Source organism: Plectropomus leopardus, chromosome 15 (genome assembly GCF_026936395.1).
Source record: "Plectropomus leopardus strain MGB_pleo_1.0 chromosome 15, ASM2693639v1, whole genome shotgun sequence".
Lineage (NCBI taxonomy): Eukaryota > Metazoa > Chordata > Actinopteri > Perciformes > Serranidae > Plectropomus > Plectropomus leopardus.
In genome coordinates, this window is record NC_142190.1 from 17472462 (window position 1) to 17492239 (window position 19778).

Genomic DNA, 19778 nt, shown 5'->3' on the forward strand with positions numbered 1-19778 from the left:
TATGCACATAGGTGGCGTCGCTTGACAGCGCAGTGGGACAGAACCTCTCGCATGGACAGTGTCAGGTTTAAACGCTGCCAGCAACAACATAATACAACAAGCACGATGGGCAGACAGGAGGGGTAGTTTGGATAGTTTGAACAAACTTTGACGCATAAGTCCACGTTTGGCTCACATTTGAATCTGTTTTCTACACCTTACCATGTGCCTCCTTCCCCTGAACGGAACCTTCCATGACTTTGTTGGCTAAATGTAACCATCTGTGCCAGCATGTGCTTTTGTTGACGTCCCGGCATTAGTTGCCATGTGCTGTTGTTGCCTAAAAATAAGCACATGCAGTGTCATCCCACCATATGCATTTGCTGACATTAAGGTAGCAGCATCCCTGAACATAAATTTTGGTAAAGAAAACTTCCCAATTTGTAACACAACATCCAGTCCATTTAAACAGTCTGCTGAGATGTTTAGTTCTCAAATATCCCTTTTGTTTTCAACACAATTTCCAGAAGAAGAAAAAGATTCATTAGTTGATTTGGGTCAATTTCTTAGTTATTCCCTCTTGTGAGCAGGCATGCAAATTAGTAAGCAAAGTGAGTCCTGTTCTACATGGAAGACTGGGTGGATCAGAGGTTCATTTCAAACATCGACAAACATCTGTGTGCTCCGTATGATGCCTCAGGCTTTTAACTTCCCCCGTCTCTACCTTCCATGCTGATTCTCTGTCTATTCACACACACATACACACACACACACACACACACACACAAATTGTTACAACCTTTCACCACCCTCTGTGTTTACTTGAGGTGTAATGGTATGGACTGCTGTTGAGAAGCATTAAAGTATAATAGCAGTAATAACCTTTCTTATCCCACAGAGGCCCGTGCAGGCAACAGACAGGATCCTCTTTGAAGACAAGAGATAGAGGCTTATAGAAAAAAACTTGCATGCATAAAAAATGACATTTTATAGGCTTACCATTGATGTTAATGCAAATGTATTTTAATCCATGTATTTTTCATGTGGCAATATGTGTTGAGTGCATACCAAGTGTAACCTACTTGGCCATAATATTAACTTGTGAACATAATCAAGCTCTTACCACAGGGGGTCAATGCTCACTGATGCAAATTTAATTCTGTTTATGTTGTGAAGATAATAAGCAGTCACTTAAAAATAACCCATTTTTTTAATTACATGGACACAAATTGGGTTGGATGAAGCAGATTTTACGTGTTTGTTGTGTAAAGTGTCTCACTGATTTGCGAGCAGTACAGTCGCAACCTATTCGCTGTCTCCTTATTGAATAAAATGACTGTCATCTGGTGTGGATATTGGGGGAATTAAAACAGTCTACATACATTTGTGGGTCATTGCACTTCCTTTTAGCTATGAATATCTCCCCACAACAAAAATGCTCACTGAAGAACAGCTGATCTTCAGCTGCTCAAGTGGATCTCACGATCTCATGGGGTGGTGTCTCCATTTTCAGAGTGTGGTTTAATTTAGAAAATAACAAAGCTTTGGTGAGAGTGTCAGAGTCGGGATTGAGATGTTTTAACCTTTTTAAATGGAGGCATGTGATATAAAACAATTTGAAAAGTTGAAAAGGATTTTAAAAAAGTTGAAAAGTTGAAAAGGGTTTTAAAATTCTTTACAGAGAGAAAAAACTTCTTGTCACATTGTTGAAACCTTTTGAAAAAATCAACTGAAATTTCAAAATCCTCACTGATTTTAATTTTAATTTTAATAAATGTAGCTACTGATGCTAATTCAGAAGCTCAACTCTTGTCACTTCTCTGTGGTTTGAAAAGAAGCCAAGATCAGCAAATGCTAGCAAAAGTCTGGTGATTTAATGAATCAGGTAAATAAATAACACATTTCACACAGTAATTGATTACTTTCAGCAACATGTTAGACAAGTTATTAATATCAGTCATCAACTGACTGCATTTAACAACGACAAATGTGAAAACCCATTAGGTGTTCACTCTCTTTGAACTCCTGAAGCCAAATGTCATATCCTCTGGATAAAGATATTAAAGATGATTAGATGTATTTGGCAATGATTATACAACACGGGAATGTGGTTGAGGATGATTAGATCACAAACATGCTGTGACTAATGGGTTTCCTTTTGACCTGCTGATGTCCCCCTTGTAATGTTCTAATGCTGCACCTGCACTGCCAAGGACATGCAAGTGTGACTGCAAGTAGTAAAGACAGATATAGCGAGAATAAATCGGTGTCATTCAACAAATATTATCCAATTCATCAAACGGTGTGGTTGATGCTGATCAGCAGAAAATAGGCTTTTAAGGTTGTACGATCCTATCTGAATCTATCATTCAGTCTGGCAGACCTCAGTGCAGCTTCTTGACTGAAAGGGAGTTGCCGTCCTAAGTCGGAAATGCCTACATCTGTTTGAGATGTTAGGTTTAAATGGTTAAAATTTGAATGTAAAACAACAAAAAGCTGACAGCCAGCACTGTGATGCTGTACTTGGGCATAGCACTGATTTAAGCTTAATATTTCTGAAAAACTACATGGATTTCACATATGTAAACACCCATGTGGTCACATGTGAAATATGTGGAAAACTATTGCTTTGCACATGAGTTCATGTGGTTTTGGAACACTTTCATGCTGCGTTTGTTTGAAGCCATGTAAATTCCCAAACTTGTGTCCACATTTGCTCACATGTGATCAGAGTCTGGACCAAAGTGTAGGACTAACAGACCAGCGTTACGATGCTTCGAGCATGACTAAAAATATGTCCCATAGATCTCAGAAAGTTTAAATAAATCTAAACTGGAATGGTAGACTTATTTTTTCGTGTTACCTGTTGATTATGTTGAAATTAGTTAAGTCTAGTTCTAGTAATTTGAAGAAAAATAGTTGGGTCGGAACTGATTATTTACATATTTAAAGATGGTTAGCATTGTTCCTGTACTGACATTGAAACAAGATTTAAGTCCAGTGGTTTAGATGTCCTTTAGGTATTTTTTCATAAGTTGAAGGTGAAAAAGACAGACATAGCTAATTAAGATATTATAGCATTAGCTCTACTTTGCTGAGCAAAATTGAATCCTATCAGAATTGAAATTCTGTTAAAAGCTCTTTGTTTTGCCAAGTTTTCAGTCACTCGCCTATTGAACTGACACAGAATTGTGTTTACTTAGCTTTATGACACTGTCTAAAAGTACAAAAATAAAACAGCACTTTTCAGAGGAAAAGAAAAACAGTGCTTTGACACACATATGGTGACCGGTGCTTTTATAAAACTTTATGAGTTTGTAACTCAGCAGTTCATCCTGAGGTTTCTTTAAACAAAGACAACAATAGCATCTGTTCAAAACCCCTTCATTAATCCTGCCGACCAGGCATGAAAAATGAAGACAGATCACAGGGAGCGGGAGTCCTATTTTGGGGATAATTTATATGTTCTGTGTTTGCTTCTCAGGCAATCTATCCAGTTTATTAAGGCGCTAAAGGAAACTAATCGCTGGTCTGCACTCTCTCTCTGTGGACTGCCTCTTAGATTTTGTGAATCAAGTTGAACTTTAGATGTGATGTGAATCCTTTACACAGGGCATTACGTTAATTAAGACAAGCTTGTATGCTGATCTGACTCCTTACAGCCTTTCTTGATCTTAATTAAGGCTTGAGAGGGAGAGGGCCGTATACATGTAATCACTGAAGGCATTACATGAAAAATGACTATTTCAAACTGGATTTGGACATAAAACACAAAATTAACACACAGAGATATAGGTCTATAGCAACCCATTGTCATTAAAAACTCATCAAATAGCTCTGTTAGTGCTTCTGGCATAAGTGTGCGACACCAAAAGGCACCTCTAACAAACCAGGACTTTGATGCGTGAGTCTGGTGTTTGCTTCCCGTTTGAATGTGTTTGTTTTCTACAGTTTACTATGGGCCTCCTTCCCCTAATCCTAACCATCTGTGACTTTGTCGCCAAAACTTAACAATCTGTGCTATTGTTGTATGTGCTATTGTTGCCTGAACATAACTACGTGCCATGTCATCCTGCCATGCGCATTTGTTGACATCACAGTAGCAGCATCCCAGAGCATTAACACCAGACACAGAAGGATACCTAACTTGTAAAATGTAGACACAGAAGTCCACTGACAGAGCTACAACATGAGACAAGTCGGGATGAGAACATGTTGTCTATACAGCTCTATACAATGGGGCCCAGTGGCAACATCTAAGATGGTTTCCCCTCCCTTCTCCCATATAGTCTGACCTGTTGAAGGTCATCATTTGAGCCTAATTGGTCTGTTTGTCGCCATGGGGTTTCTGTTTGCTTTCTTTTGGTCAGACTGAGTTCTCTTCAGCCCAGACTGGTGCACTGGGGACCACAAAAACCCAATAGGAACCCCCTGGGAAATTAGAGCCGTGCTTGGATGTTCTCGGTCTGACTTTATCTTTGTCTTTATGTAGTTTTGCTCTCCTGGTCCCCATAGTCCATCTTGCTGACTTTCTTTCTCTCTTGACTTTTTTTTCTTTAGGCATCTACTCGAGTGAAATGCATGACATTTTAAACAACCCTGTTTTCATTCTTGCACTGAAATAAGAGACCTTAGTGACAGCTGTAGCATAACATTAAAGTATATCTTGGTAAATCGTAACTTTGTTGCAGGTTTAATACCTTGTAATAAAGGATAGTAGGGTTGCATTATCAGAAAAAAGAGCTTCCTACAGAAAATCAAATTTTGCTCACACTTCTGTAGTAGCTGCACTAACCATTTAACAACAAGGGCTCCTATGTTTGCTTTGATGGAAACACTGACAATTTATTTCCTATCTATTCTAGGAATACAATTACAAATGTTACTTTTTGTGACCATACCCTAGCCCACCAAAAAGATTATGATTGTCACTGACCATAACCCAAACAAGTTGAGAGTCTAAAGCATAGACTTTATTAGAATAATGGATGTAGCCACCGTGATGTCACTTATTGGTTTTTTTGCTCCCATTTTTAGACCTCCATGTTAGTATTTTGGCCATTAGCATATTGTATTTTTTGGAGCCATAAGTAATTCAAGGTGACCGTGTGTGGAGCTGCAAAGGAGGAAGATGTGGATCACAGTCTGTGGTGATGCCTCACAAACAGTCTGTCACTAGAAGAAGCACATTTATTGTGTGTAAGTTTAAGCTTTAATAAAACGTAAATGGGTGAGTTTTACAAAAGACACTGCCCTCAACCGTTGTCATGATTGGGGAAATTAGCTGTAGAGACAAAAACCAGGCTGTAAATGTATTTTTTTCTGCTGAAAGGTTGGGCTGTTTAACATGGGGATTGACATGCCTTTGGTGCCAGCCTCAAGTGGCCATTTGAGGAACTGCAGTTTTTGTCACTTGCACGTCAGCTTGACTTTTCACCCCATAGGTCTGCCACTTAGTCTAAGCCACACTAACAACTCTATGAGGCTGAAATGCTCATTTTAAATAAAATAAATCTGTAAGATGAGTCAAAATATGGACAAACTGGAATTTTTAACCTCTTAATGATGCTTTATGATGAACTGGGGAATACCAACATTCACAAAGGCCACAAATGTCTGAACCAAATTGTCTGATGATCCACCCAACAGTTGTTGAGATATTCCACTTTGAAACACCTATTGATGGTGCAAGAGGAGAGGTCATGGGATTACCATAATCAGCAGACTTTAACCAATTGAAACAATGTCTGTATAAAGCTCATGGCAATCCATCCAATGTTTGTTGAGATATTTCACTCTGAACCAAAGTAATGGATTAATTAAGATTGCCATTCCTAAAGCCAATCTACTGGTATGGCTAAAGACACAAAAAAAACTTCCAACAGGGAACAAAGGCTTCTATGAATGTCTTAAAAACTGTACATTTAGTTAATAATAACATTTACAATGGCTCTGTCCAATTCAAATGTCCAAGTAAGCGGTGACAGTGAACCAGCGAGCACAGTGAGGGGCCTTGAAACTGAAGCAGCTTACTTGAATTCAAAAATGATTTATTTTATGATTTACATATGTGTTTTTCCTTCTGTGACATGTCACATATATTTTGTGAGAGATCCATATGTATGCATGAGGGTTAGTTCCTCACCTATCTATAGCAATCACCTCTATGAAGCAAGGCAATGCAGGATCATATGAGTTGTTTCCAGCCGCAGGGGATGGAGGATTTATTATATTAGGAGAGACTGAATAATACAATCATTTACAATATATTAGAACAATGACTCCAAGCATAGAGCTCAGTAAAAACATATTTAAGTCCTTGGGTGGTCAGGCTAGAGATCAGACTTTCCTTGTACAGTCACTGAAACTCAATCATTACAATGATAGCTGCTCACAGATATTACTTGCAGTTTGACCATGCTTTAGCAACTCTACAGAGGAGAATGTGGAAGTGAGAATGTGTGTAGATGAGAAGCATATCCAGGGAAACTGCATTTGGCAGCTAAATGTGCTTTATTGCATATTTAAGTCCTGGTGTAACTCGATAAGAGTTCTGAATACATCCTGAAGGCAGTGACGCTACAGCCATAATCCCACATCAGCTAATGGAAAGACAATGTTTGTAAGAGACCAGAGAGGATTTCCTCCTCCCTTTCTGTCTACACCTCAACCATTTGCATAAAGGCCCTCCCATTCAGACACATAACCTTATCCTAATTCCCTCACTGCTTTTATTTGATGTGTAGACCTTCTGTCTTCTACAGAAAGGTTCATTAAGTCCCTTCATCACTTTCTTGTCTCCTTTTCTTTTCTCTCTGCTCCTGTCTCTTTCAGTCCTTAGTCATATTGCATATTGAATCTATACTCAGTTACAGTTTTAAGAGTGACATCTATGAGTAGGAAGGATAGCACCATACTTTTCAAGGACAAGGAAGGGTTCATCTAACATACTCTCATTCCAAGGTGTCACATATTGCTGCTTTGCAGTGGACTTCTACATATTATGCTCTAGGTATCTTCTGCGTCTGTCATTCCAGGATAGTGCTACTGTGATGTCAACAAATGTACATGTTGGGATGACGTGGTACGTGGTTATGTTTTGACAACACAAGCAATTTGCTACCAATGCACGGACCAACAAAAACACGTGCTGGCACAGATGGTTAGTTTTAGGCAAAAGAACTCATGGTTACGTGTAAAAAAAACCAAACAAACAAAAAACCCCAAAAACATTACTGTCAGACAAGAGGCAAACACTGGTCTTCCACTTGAATAGTGACAGGAAATTGTGGACAACAAAAACACACTTTTGTGAAAGATTCTGAAGGGTGAAAATAAATTTTGTTCCTTAGTTTATGTAATCAGTCGATCTAGAAGCTTGGTGGGTCTTTCCCGCATGAAAGTCCGGGGTTGGTTCGACCCATCTCCTGCCCCTCCTGCCCGTCCTATAGCAACCTTCATGCTTCTTACATAACATTGTTACCAGAGGCATTTCTGGTAACAATGCCATCCATATTACGTGGATACGGTGGGTGCCGTTCAGCAGCCCACCACTATAAAATAACACCATGAACAGTTCTGTTTGGCCCCTTTCTCAGATGACGCTATCCAGCAGCGTATTATGCTAAGGCAAAAGATAGGCGTTTGCGTCTGTGATAGATTGATTTTTGTTAAGAAACTGATAATTGATCATTTCTCAAGGCAGCAAAATCACTAAAATCAGTTTTAAAACACTTTATAAAATCAGTCATTAAAGAACGGTCATCTAAAACAGTAAAAAGGAGAAGTCATTTATAAATGGATGCTGTAACTATAAAACTCTTCCATGATTATTAATTTTCAAATTCATTGTGGATGAGATTAAAATTGTGAAAGCTGTTAAAATTTGAAGTGCTACGAAAGAGCTTAAAATAGTTAAAAACAAGGTTAAAACGGTTATAAGTATACCTGTCAGATGAGTGTATCTGGGATCTACCTGTTAAGCCTTTAGAGATTGATCGTGATTGATTAGTTATGCCTGCAGAGGTCGGAAGGGGGAGCTCTCGGCCACGATGCGTCATTCTCAATGAAGCTGCCAGAGAGGAAACATTGTGTCCGAGCATCTTTATTGATATCTCCCCTTTTCAGGTATGAAATGAGCGTTTATGCTCTGTGAGTCGTTCTGTGTGTGCTTTATGAGCATGATGACTGCATTGTGAGCATGTTCAAGGTATTATTTTTATGTTTGAACGCCCAAATGGCATATTGTTAAAACAGTTAGCTGAACTCCGTCCTCCTAGTGGACAGCACGGAGCAGCACCGTGTTAAGCATGCATGAGACGCACATGGCGTGCATTTGGCTTGTGTTAATGTTTTATATAGCATGATGCTGTTTATGTGTTTGTGTGTTTTAATAGTTAATACAGCATTTATGAGCTTCACAGAGTGACTGTTTCAGAAACAAGGAATTTGACAAAGACGTGATACAAATGTTTAAGATATATTTTGTTTATTTACAATTCATTTAATTTGCAATAATTTAAGTTGATGTTTATTATTTTAAAAGACAGTTTCACAGTCATTTATCTGTGGTGTTTAAGTTAACCTGTTAAAAGGAAAGTATGAAATTTTAAAGTGCTTACCTGTTAAAAGAAAATGTGAAAATATACTTGCCTGTTAAGGCCAGAAGAAATGTGGAACGTGGACTGGGAAAATGCATATTTTGTGACATTATAATATTCATGTTTAAAGAAACATTTGTACTTTTGTAAATACTTTTGAAACAAAGTCACATTCTCAATGAAGCTGCCAGAGAGGAAACATTGTGTCCGAGCATCTTTATTGATATCTCCCCTTTTCAGGGTGTAACACGTCTACAAACTTTACAAACTTTACAAACTATAACTTTGGAATGAGAATAGGCTAGTACATCCATGTGATACTACCACAGAAGGCAGAATTAGTCTGGTAAGAAATGCTTTATAAGATTGACAGGAGATCACAGACAACAGAAACACACTTTTGTGAAAGATTCTCTTGAAGGGTGAAAACAAAATTTGTTGCTACGTTTATGCAATCAGAGTAGACCCAGAGGCTTGCTGCTATGTCAAAGCATGAATAGGTAGGGTTGAAGGCGAAAGCTAAATGGGGCCCAAACACTGTTGCTCTCTGGAAAATATCCTGCTCTCCTCTATGTATGTAAAGCTATTTTATGTCTGTGCTATACACTGATGGGGATGCTGTTTCTGTTAGGGAAACATTTCATTTTTAAAAGCATTTGTCTCAATATGCAATAACTATAAAACTCATTCACCCATGCTAGAAATATATTCTCATAAAACCACTATCTAATAATGTGTGGTATACAGCTCTCCTCACAAATCCATATCTGTGATGTTCCTCAATTCATCTGCTCATTCTCTGTCCAAGAACAAGTCTGAAGAAGTAATTTCCATAAATCATCCAGGATATTTCCACTCCAGTCTAATGGTGCTTCCCGGTCACCATGGCCCGATTAACATGCAGGAACCTGGGTGGCTATTTGGCGAGCACTGCAACATGTTACTGGCTTGCATCACAGACAACAGACGGGAGAAACATGAAAGTTACGGCGAGTCTCAGTGGGCTGAATCCCCCAAGCTAATTTCTATTCCATACAACCCTATTTTGAGCAGAAGTACACGCAATCAATTTGTCATTGTCACCTTCGACCACCTGGTGTATGACCTCTCTCATTATTCTGGTAAGGTCCTTGTTGGGAGATGGTGCTCAGAAGCAAGAAGTAGGTCAAGGGAAGGATAAGGACGAATGGCTGGGTGGATTTGCACGTTTCCATTCATCCACCCTATGAAGTCAACCTGCCTTTGCATTGTATATTGTTAACTTGAAGCATTTTCTTAATATATAGGCCTTATGACTTTGAAAGAGACATCTACAGGGAAAGGAAGCTATACTGAGCTGAAGTGCCCCCACATTTTCCAGCTGTAATAGCCCAGCCTGTTCTGTAGTCGTCAAATACAGCTCGTTCTGCAGTGCTTTCAGCGTAAGATCTCGATGCCAAAAGCCACCTTTCACGTCCATATGACAGTGTTGCCAGCGTTATTATACGCCAGTGGCTGGATGAACGGCACTTGCCACGGCAACATGATACATAGACAGGGGTCATCACTTTAGAATGTGGCTGAATAGAAGTTGTTGCATTGTCATGATATAGAGCAAGACAATGTCAGGTTGAAATGCTGCTGGTAACGACTTAATATAAGGAATGCAAGGGTGTTTATGAGGTGGGAGGGGTGGTGTGTAGGTTCAACAAAATCTGCACTTTCATGTGTGAGTGCAGTGTATGTGTCCCATCTGAATGTGATGGGGTTTTTTTCTACATCTTACCATGTGCCTCAGTCCCCTCATCCTAACCATCTGTGCTAGCATGTGCATTTGTTGAGGTCCTGGTGTTGGCTGCCATGTGCCATTGTCTAAACATAATCAGGTGCAGCGTAATCCCACCATGTGCTTGTGTCAACATCACGATAGCTGCATCTCGTAATGTAAATAAGAGACGCATAAGGATACTTAGAGTGCTACTTAAAGTAATATGCAGACAAGGAAGTCCACTAGATGTGGAAGTCCTTTGTAAAGCAGCAGTATGTGACCACTTGAACAGCCGTGACCCAGTTCCTTTATACTGGAATTTGTTTCACCAGTTCAAGTTTAGGTTATTTTATTGTGATGTACACAACAATTGCAATGAATCAGTGTCCACAATAACATTTTTAGATGTATAAGCCTGTTTTCATCCAATTTTCAAGAGCAGGCAGTCAAACTTGAGTTCTCTTACCATCAACCAAGATCAAACTATACATATTTTATTATCTGTCAACACTTCATTCAACATGAGGCTGTGACTGTAGGCTTTGTGGGGACGTTATTTAGCTGTCACAGAAAAAAAACATCATGTGCTGGCAAGACCTGGCGTGTCCCAGAACAATTTCCATGATTGACATTGTGGCTGGTCCAGGCGTTTAAAATTCTGGGAGGTGACCATCAAGGAAACTTGCAATATCTCATTCTCAAAGTGACAGGTTAAAAAAAGAAGAGGTGTGGTGGTGGCTGTTGCCTGTTTGAGATTGGATAGGGGACGAGGTTCACTCTTACTGTGCCAGCTGCAGCATCTGTTCTGGTGTCTCTAAACAGTTTTAAGCATGCCCACAAACAAATACACAGGGCAGAGAGAGGGGAAGTTGTGGTTTGACACAACGGCACATGCCGTCTCTCTTAAGCCATTTTGGTCAGTGTGTTTTTAGGGAATTAGTATTTTTAAGGTCCTAAAGTGAAGATGCTGAGGAAGATTGTCAATGAAGAGATAGAATTAGCAAACAAAGTTTTCAGCACCCACAAATATCACACTTTTACTGGGCTACGTCAGAAAACAGCGGTCCAGTCGGAAAAGTGTATGTAAATTATTTGCTTAGTACATCACACACACAGAAAGACAGCTTCATGAGAGCCTGCTACCTCTTATTTGCCAATATGAAACAGCTTCCATTTCGACCAAAAATGAATTGGTTTGGAGCACGGATAATTGGCTTCCAGCTGGAACCAAACAATTAGGTTTTCTTCGACATGAAGTGCAAACCATGACGACATCAGTGGAAACAGACATGTTAGTAGTTGGTGCATGCTTGTATAAAAGACATAGCTGTCATAACAGAGCAAAAGCTTGCAGGTATTCATGTAATCCGCCATGTATTAAAGGGAGAACAAGCACACTTTCACTAGCAAGGACCACACCTCAACAGGAATTGATTTTGACAATTTATTGACGTGAATGTAAATTTGGTATAAACACTGATTTTCAATATTGGAATGGATGGTTGAGTGCGGTGTGGGGAAGCTTCGGTGGGAATCCGCTGTGGCTCCCTGGCACGACAGACCCCCTAGGACCCTACGGAGAGAAGGAAGAAAAGATCGAGGGGGTGCAGAATAACGAGAACGAAAGGGGGAGATCGGGTTAGGAGGATATTTAAGCCAGAAGAGGCGCGGTTGAGGTGCAGTAGAGGTGTGGTCCTGCTCCTGAAACTCTGCTATAAGCTTCACTAAAAGTCATGCAGCAAGGGAGGTGGATGGGTCTCACAAACAACCGACTGTTGTGTAGGCGTCTGGAGTTCACTTCCCACGTGGATGTGTTTTTTTTGTTTTACACCTAACCATATGCCTACTTTGCCTAAACCTAACCACCAGTTTTTGCGTATTCCCAACCATCCTACATAAGCTTCTAGATAAGCTATTATGGTGGTTCATCCCACCCTGTGCATCTTTTGGCATCACAGTAATGGGCTGCGTCATCCTACTGTGACATAATTCCCACCATGTGCATTTGTTGACATCACCATAACAGAATGCTGGAGTGTAAACACCACATGTAGAATGAGACCTTCAACATCATAAGTGGACGCAGAAGGTGGCTGACAGAGCAGCACCATGTCACAAGTTGGATGAGAATATGTTGGATATAAATTGAAATAGATCATGCTGGTGATTGTTTTTTTTTCAGAGGGGAAAGAGATTTATCCTGAACGTGATTCATCATTTTTCACTCTCATTCTGACTAAAAATATGCCCCCCAAAATTCTGTATCAATCCAACTGTCTTCGGCATCGTGAGAAACTGAAACAAGCCAACAGTAGGGGGTGGATCAGCGTGACTTTAAACGATTTTTGTATGTAGGCCTCAGTGAAGCAATTTTGAGGAGTATGGATAAAGAAGATCAATTGAATAAAGAAAGGAGAGAGAATGGGCAAAAGTGAGTAGTGCAAAATAAAGTGTGGGTGTTTATTATGCTTATCGTTATACTAACTTCCTTTCAGTTTAAGACATGCAGTTCTAGAGAGGGAAAGACCATTCAAATCTGTCTACTGACTAAAAAACAGATGTGAGGGAGCACGGCTAGAGATTTGAATGTGCAGTATGATGTTTCAGGCAAGTTAGTAGTAATCTGTGGACTGCTACCCGTGTGGTCTCTGAATGTTTCATCTATCTCTGAGGTGCAACCTCTGACCACATGTCTTGTCCCTGAGGTTCAGCCAGGGTGAGCTTCATTAGCTGAACGCGTAACAGGGATGATGAATGGGCTGCATTTGCTCTGCTCCACATAGACAGACACACAAGAACACATGCTGGTACACACATATATACACACACACACACACACACACACACACACACGCCTGCACACACGTGCACACACACATACACACTCAGCCCAGCCACAGTCAAAAAGACAAAGGGAGCGTCTCTGGATACGTGCAGGAGCCAGACATAAAATTGAACTTGGCATAAAGGCAAAAGCCAGTAAAGCCTTTTTTTTTTTTTAAAATTTCTGTTATGTTTTGTTTTTGTTTGGTTGTTTTTTTAATGCAGTGTGATCTACATTCTATTATATTTTTTTTTATTGTTATTATATATATTTTAAAGTTTTGTCATATTTATTTTGTTCATTTCATTGAGAAATATAGTAGGAAGGGCCCAGAATTGATTCATGGGGCACACCCAAGGAACAGTTCATTTGTCAAATAGGACCCCATCCGTTTCAATGTTTTTACACACTGCAACTTATGAAAATAAAACAAATGAAACACTTCATTTTTGCAGGATGTTCTTGTTATCGTATAAGCTTCAGGACATTGAGCTCTCTTTGTGTCCAAATTCACAGCAACACACACATAAATGCACAGGATTCTTGTAAAATATGTCATGTATACTCCCATATGTGGTGTGTGAATCGTGAAGTCCCTCTGTCCAAACTTTCACATTTTAACTAACCTTAATGCTCTGTCAGTCACTGTAAATGGCTTACTGGGGACCAAAGTTGTAGACCTAGTCAGGCTTAAGGATAAATACTTCAGCTGGAATGCTTAGCACCAACAATAACATAAATCTACTTTCACCATAAGTTGAAGCTCCAGTAAGCATTCATTCAGTTTATGAAAATGAAAATATCCTAAAAGAATGCTAACAAATGTGTGTGTGTGTGTGTGTGTGTGTGTGTGTGTATGTGAGTGTTTTTTAGGCATGTTTATTCATTGGAGCATGTTGTATGTAGCCAGTGTGGGTGTGCGTATTTAATCTGTTGTAGCCTCACTATGGAGTGCACATAATCATGTATAACAGCAGTGCTGTGTTAGGACTGGATTTAGGCTCCACAACACGGTATAATAACACTTATAGGCTCTCAGTCTTATGATTGTGTGTGTGAGTGTGTGTGTGTCTGTGTGCGTGTGGTGAGATATATTGTCCTGGGTTGCGTGCTGCCACTGGGATCAGCTGTCAGATCAAAACTGTGGAGGATCACCAGTGGCCCATTTGGACCTAAGGTCTCTATGAAAAACATGCAGAGAGAGCTTTACATAAAGATAAAAGCATAATTCATATGGTTCATAAAGGGCAAATTACAGTACATGCAATTGTTGCAATAGCAAGTATTCAAAATGACTGTTCCTACTTGCTTGCTGTAATCATGCAAAATCCTCAAATTACCTTAACCAAAATGTATATTTCTTGGCAGTGTTATAGTTCAAACTGTTCAATTATTGTGCTGATGCAATTAATGTGAAATTGAAAGCAATGTTGCTCAGTGCTCACAGACTCTGTAGACCCACTCTGCCGTAAAACTGGCTACCAGAATGTCATCAGACGTACACTGCACAGTATAGTGACTAGCAAAAAAAAAAAAATCATTGCTGACCGCTGGATTTGAAGCAATCTGAGTCAACTGAGGGGTCTCCAACTGATGATTCAACCCCCGGACTCTCAAGGGGCAGCCCTAGAGCATTGTTAAAAATAAATAAATAAAGCTAGTGATATATTTATTGCAAGAAACTTCTGGTATGTCGACTGATACAGTGGGGTTTTGACTATGTAAAGAGGTCTCTGTTTTGTACAGTATAAAATGACATACGATGAGATCCATATGTCATTACAGTGCTATTTTAAATTGGTCTGTGCATTGATGATGATTCACAATGCCACATCTGAAGTTATGATATATAAACAAAATAGACAAATTTGCTTGCATAGGATCATTAGGGTGCAGCTGAGACACACTTAATCTAGATAATGAGGCAACTGGCTTTCTTTTTGTCCAAGCAGTCACCCCAGGAGGTACATAAACACATCGCCAATTAGTGTAATGTATGAAGAAAGTGGTGCACACTTGCTAGCATTTCCAGGACAGACTCTCTGCAAGAAAGTTAGAGTACTCCAATGACATAAAACATGTGTAGGAGATAAATGGCCATTACAATCAGCAGAGGGGCTTGTAGGTGTGGATCAAAAGAAGCATCTTGCAGGCCCGTCTCTGTACTCAGTCATGTTATTTCGAGATAAATTAGTTGTTTTTATCAAAATGTTACATTTCATTAGAAAAGAGTGAAATATGTGATAGCCCATCACTTACCTACCATGGAGGATTAGAGTGATGTTATGGAAAAAATAAAGGTTTTGCGAATTAAATCATAACATTAGGAGAAGTCGTAATTTTGAGAATACATTTGTAACATTACAAGATTAAACTCCTGCAGCACATGTTCGAACTGTATAACTGTAGCATAGTGTTTATTCTATATTTATTTTTTATTTTAGACTACTATTATTTCTGTATACTTTGCACGATGCTGCTTTTTGTAATTTGGTTACATGCCAAATTGCATTTTGTTGTCTCACAACCTGTAATATACTGACAGATACATTAACTTATTTGTATTAGTAACACTAACTTCCTATAAATAACCATGGAATAAAATTAATAAATACATAAATAAACTGAATGAAAAGCCAGCAAAAAAAAAAAAAAAATTAGAAGAAAGGTAGATATATTTGACAATGTCCAAAGAAGACTCAATAGCATTGCGTGTACATTACTATTTTGATGTGCATAGACTTGCTCTATCTTTCTAAATGTGCAGCAGATTTGAAGATGATATAAGCATTAAAAAGACAAAGTTGCAGCACCTCTAAACAAGTTGCTTTAGAGCTAGCGTCCACATCTGCTTCGTCATGTGGTGTTAACAGTATTTGTTTACACTACTGAGATATTCAGCAATCCTCAATGGAGGAACTCTCTGCAGTATTCCTAGCTATATGTTGACTTAACACTCCCCTTCATCCTTGAAAGCATTGGGAAACTTTCACCTTCTCATTTCCTCTCATTGTTCATCTTTGTTTTCTACTAACTTTTGAAGACATTGTGACTTCTTCTTCTTTTAATCACCCCTCTAACACCATTCTCCTCTTCCCCACAGGTTTCTCTCCTCTACTTCTCCTCCAGGATCTTTGAGGAGAGAAATATGCTTTGCAAATCACAGGTGTGGTGCTGGTTGATGTAGAGTGACCTGTGGTCCTCTTTCATACATCATAAAAGCCTGCAAGGTGTCTTCCCCAGTCCGACTGGGCTTTTTATCATCTAACGTCATTTCTCTGGTGCATTTTTCTTCGCTCCTCTTGTCCCCATGGGGACCTTGTTTTAAAATAGCACAGTGAAGCTTAAGGGGTTTCCATATTATCAGTTGTGGGCTTGTTTCATTGCTGATTTTTAATGCTTTTAATTTACAGTAGCGATTTGTTATGATATTGTTATGCCATGACATTCTATGAAATCCACATAATCATTTAGTGCTATTCATAAGAGGGATGTTGTGCATGTGATTAATTACTGTAGGACACAGTACAAGGATATACAACATTATTATTATTATTATTATTATTATTATTATTATTATTATTATTATTATTATTATCATTATTATTATTATTATTATTATCCTGTTGCTTTACTGCTATGAAACATGGGACTGGTAGTTTGCGTTGTCTTATCAGGAGTCTCTGGAATTTCCCAAGGGCATGGAGTGGCTGTGGTGTGACATCTCAATTATCTGTGCCTCTCAGTTTACCAGAGGGTTACAGGTGTGTCTCTTTCATTAGTTTCACATGTCACTATCGCACTATGGTGTTATTGCTTTAAATCACCAATCCTCTAGACACTATTTCACCTCATTGGCTGTCTTTTTTCTTCTCAGGACTGTCTGCAGTGAGGAGGAACCACTTTTTGTCCAAATCTAAAGTCTCCATGTAATATTACTCAAGAATTACATTGAATTGACCAATAACAAACTTGCATTAGGTAGCATATTGTATGTAAGTACAGTTTATATATATATATAGAAAATTTTAAAAATAGTTATGAAGCGCTTCACACACACATACACACACTTGAAATAAATGAGTGAATTAATAAACTAATCAAGTATTAATACATTGCAATATAGAACACAGTAAAATGAGCCAAAGACCAAAACAAACAAATAAAAACATGATACATGGAGTTGCTCTATAGGACATCAAAAGGTGTGTTTTTAGTAGACCCATAAAACAGTCCATAAAACTGATTATATAGGATTGTGGTAAAAACGAAAAAAATATTGCATGGGAAAAATGTGAAAACATTTTTGCAACGATAAAGTAATGTGAGGTGGCCACATTGGTGGGTATTGTAACTTCTTGGTTCATCACATAATACACGCAGAGCACTACCCTATACACATTGTAAAGTCATGGCTATAAAACAGTGAATGCATTTGACTGAGCATCACAAACTTTTAAAAATGTCCCAGACTTTAATCAGTTCTGTCCAATTACATTTAAAAAGTCAAGAGGATCCATATTGTTAAATTAGTTGTTGATATTCATGTGTGCGAGGAGCCAATCAGATGGCTCACCAGCAGAAATCTCTCAACTAGTTTGGATGGCAATGGGCTCCAGTTGACATGTTCTATGGGCATAAAAGTGTGAAAGTGTGAAGAAGCCCATGGAGGCTTTTTTGGCATGTGCACTCAGTTGTCCAGGTTTTGAATTCCACTTTGTACATTTATTATTTATTCATTCATTTGGTTTGTATTGTATATTAGTGATCTAACCCTGTTCCTCATTCCTCCATTAGCTCCTTGGTATAAATGCTGCATCACTTCCAGTAGCTCTCTGCCAGATTATCTCTGTTGAGTGTTAACTTTCCAGCATTTTATATCTGCATTGGGGCTTTTTTGATCTAGATTTTGACCCTGCCTGTTTTTGTTAGTCTGCCTCAGTCTGACCCCTTGTTAACTGTTGATTTGGGGTCTTTTTGCATCTTTGTACTTTTATTTTGCTCAGTAGACTCCTTTCTTTGTTCACTGCTCCTCTGAGTTGTTCTCTTTGGTATATCTGTGAACTGTGACAATAGTTGGTTTCACTGGAATGAGTAAGAGGACATCTTCAAACACAATACCCAATTGTCCTTAATATCTCCATGATTTTTACCTTAAAAGTCTTCTGATCAGTTCCAACATAGTTACCTAATGGATGGTAAGACTCTTTCATGCAGTTATTTTATAAAGTTTTTTGGGGCTTATCCTCTTATCAAGTAAGTAGACAAGCACTATACCAAAAAACTGCTGACTGATGCCTTTGTCTGTCCCTCGAGAGTCTCCCCATCAGCACACAAGCATACAGCCATTTCTGTTTCCTCAGGCTATTACAATAGTAATAATTTACACAATATTTGTGCTACTTTAGCCAGAAAAAACACCTGAAACAGTCACCAGAATAGATTGTAGAAATAATCAGCAGGGCATTTTAGTTGAAAATGAATTTTTGGACATACATTCCTTTTTAAAAGAATATTGGTCATTTGGTGTATTTTGCCTTAGGTTAACAGTTAAGTTGAGCATAATGACGGGACAAGATGAGCACTATGGGGGAAACATGTTACACAACTTAAAACCTTTTTTATTTTGGTCTGTTTCTGTCCTTTCTCGTGGGCCCTCCTGCATGCAGGGGTAGACAATCTGTCTTTCCATTCTGCCTCTGCTGAGAACCATATCATATCTCATGGTTAAATGGTGACAATAAAACCCAACAAACAGTGCTGCTGTGTCATAGTTCTTTAGACCTTTTGACCAGTTGATTTCCTCAGCCCATCTTTTGAATTTTCTTCCAACTTGTGTTGCCTTTCCGCTGCTTTTACTGAGACAATCAGTTTTCTCTGCAACCCTTTCCTGGTTGCCCCTAAGTTCCTCCATGGCAACATGATCCTGTTTTGTGTGGTGTTATGTGTTTAATAAACTTGGACTGAACAGGATGTGTAGTAGATGTAATTAAAATGGAGTGAGCTGGGCTCTGGCCCAGCACTATCAAATATTCAGGCGAAATTAACCTTTTCAAATGTATGATCACATCAATTTTGGGAATATTTGTCTATGTATACAAGGGCCAGTTACTCTTGCCTACAGGCCTTTCTCCTTACTAAAAATAAAGAAAAGGTGAATATCCCAAAAACACATGGAACTGTCATAAGCCACTTCAGTGGCCCAGTGGTTAGTACTGTTGCTATCCAGCAAAACAATTTCAGGTTTGATTCTCTTTGCAGTGTGAAGTTTGCATGGATTTACTTTATGCATAGCATGCAGAAAATATAATATTACACTCTGGGATAGAACAATGTAACAATCATCAAGCAAGTTTGCCCAGGTTTCAAAGGGTTAAATCAACAATACCAAAACTGTAGCACATCAGCAGTGTAGAGTTAGGATTTCAGTTTGAGTTACACACATGTCCGTACATATCTTATTACTTTGTCTTCCCACTTGCTGATCAATGTGTGGAAATCCCTGCAGAACTCTGTGACCAGAGAGATGTAGCCTTCCAGACCACGTAGTAACACTGCTGCTGGTAGTGCTAACATGGCATCAAGCTTCCTCCTCTAACAGCGCCAACAGCTACCCTATCCTGTGTTG

At 38.9% G+C, this 19778-nt stretch overlaps 1 long non-coding RNA gene across 1 annotated transcript; it reads left to right on the top strand.

Annotated features, from left to right (window-relative positions):
• The first annotated feature begins 8055 nt into the window (after nucleotides 1-8055).
• Nucleotides 8056-19070, top strand: LOC148187264 (uncharacterized). Its single transcript, XR_015779008.1, has 4 exons — nucleotides 8056-8106; nucleotides 16254-16316; nucleotides 16828-16914; nucleotides 17028-19070. It is a non-coding gene; the product is annotated as an uncharacterized LOC148187264 (long non-coding RNA).
• Nucleotides 19071-19778: the final 708 nt, after the last annotated feature.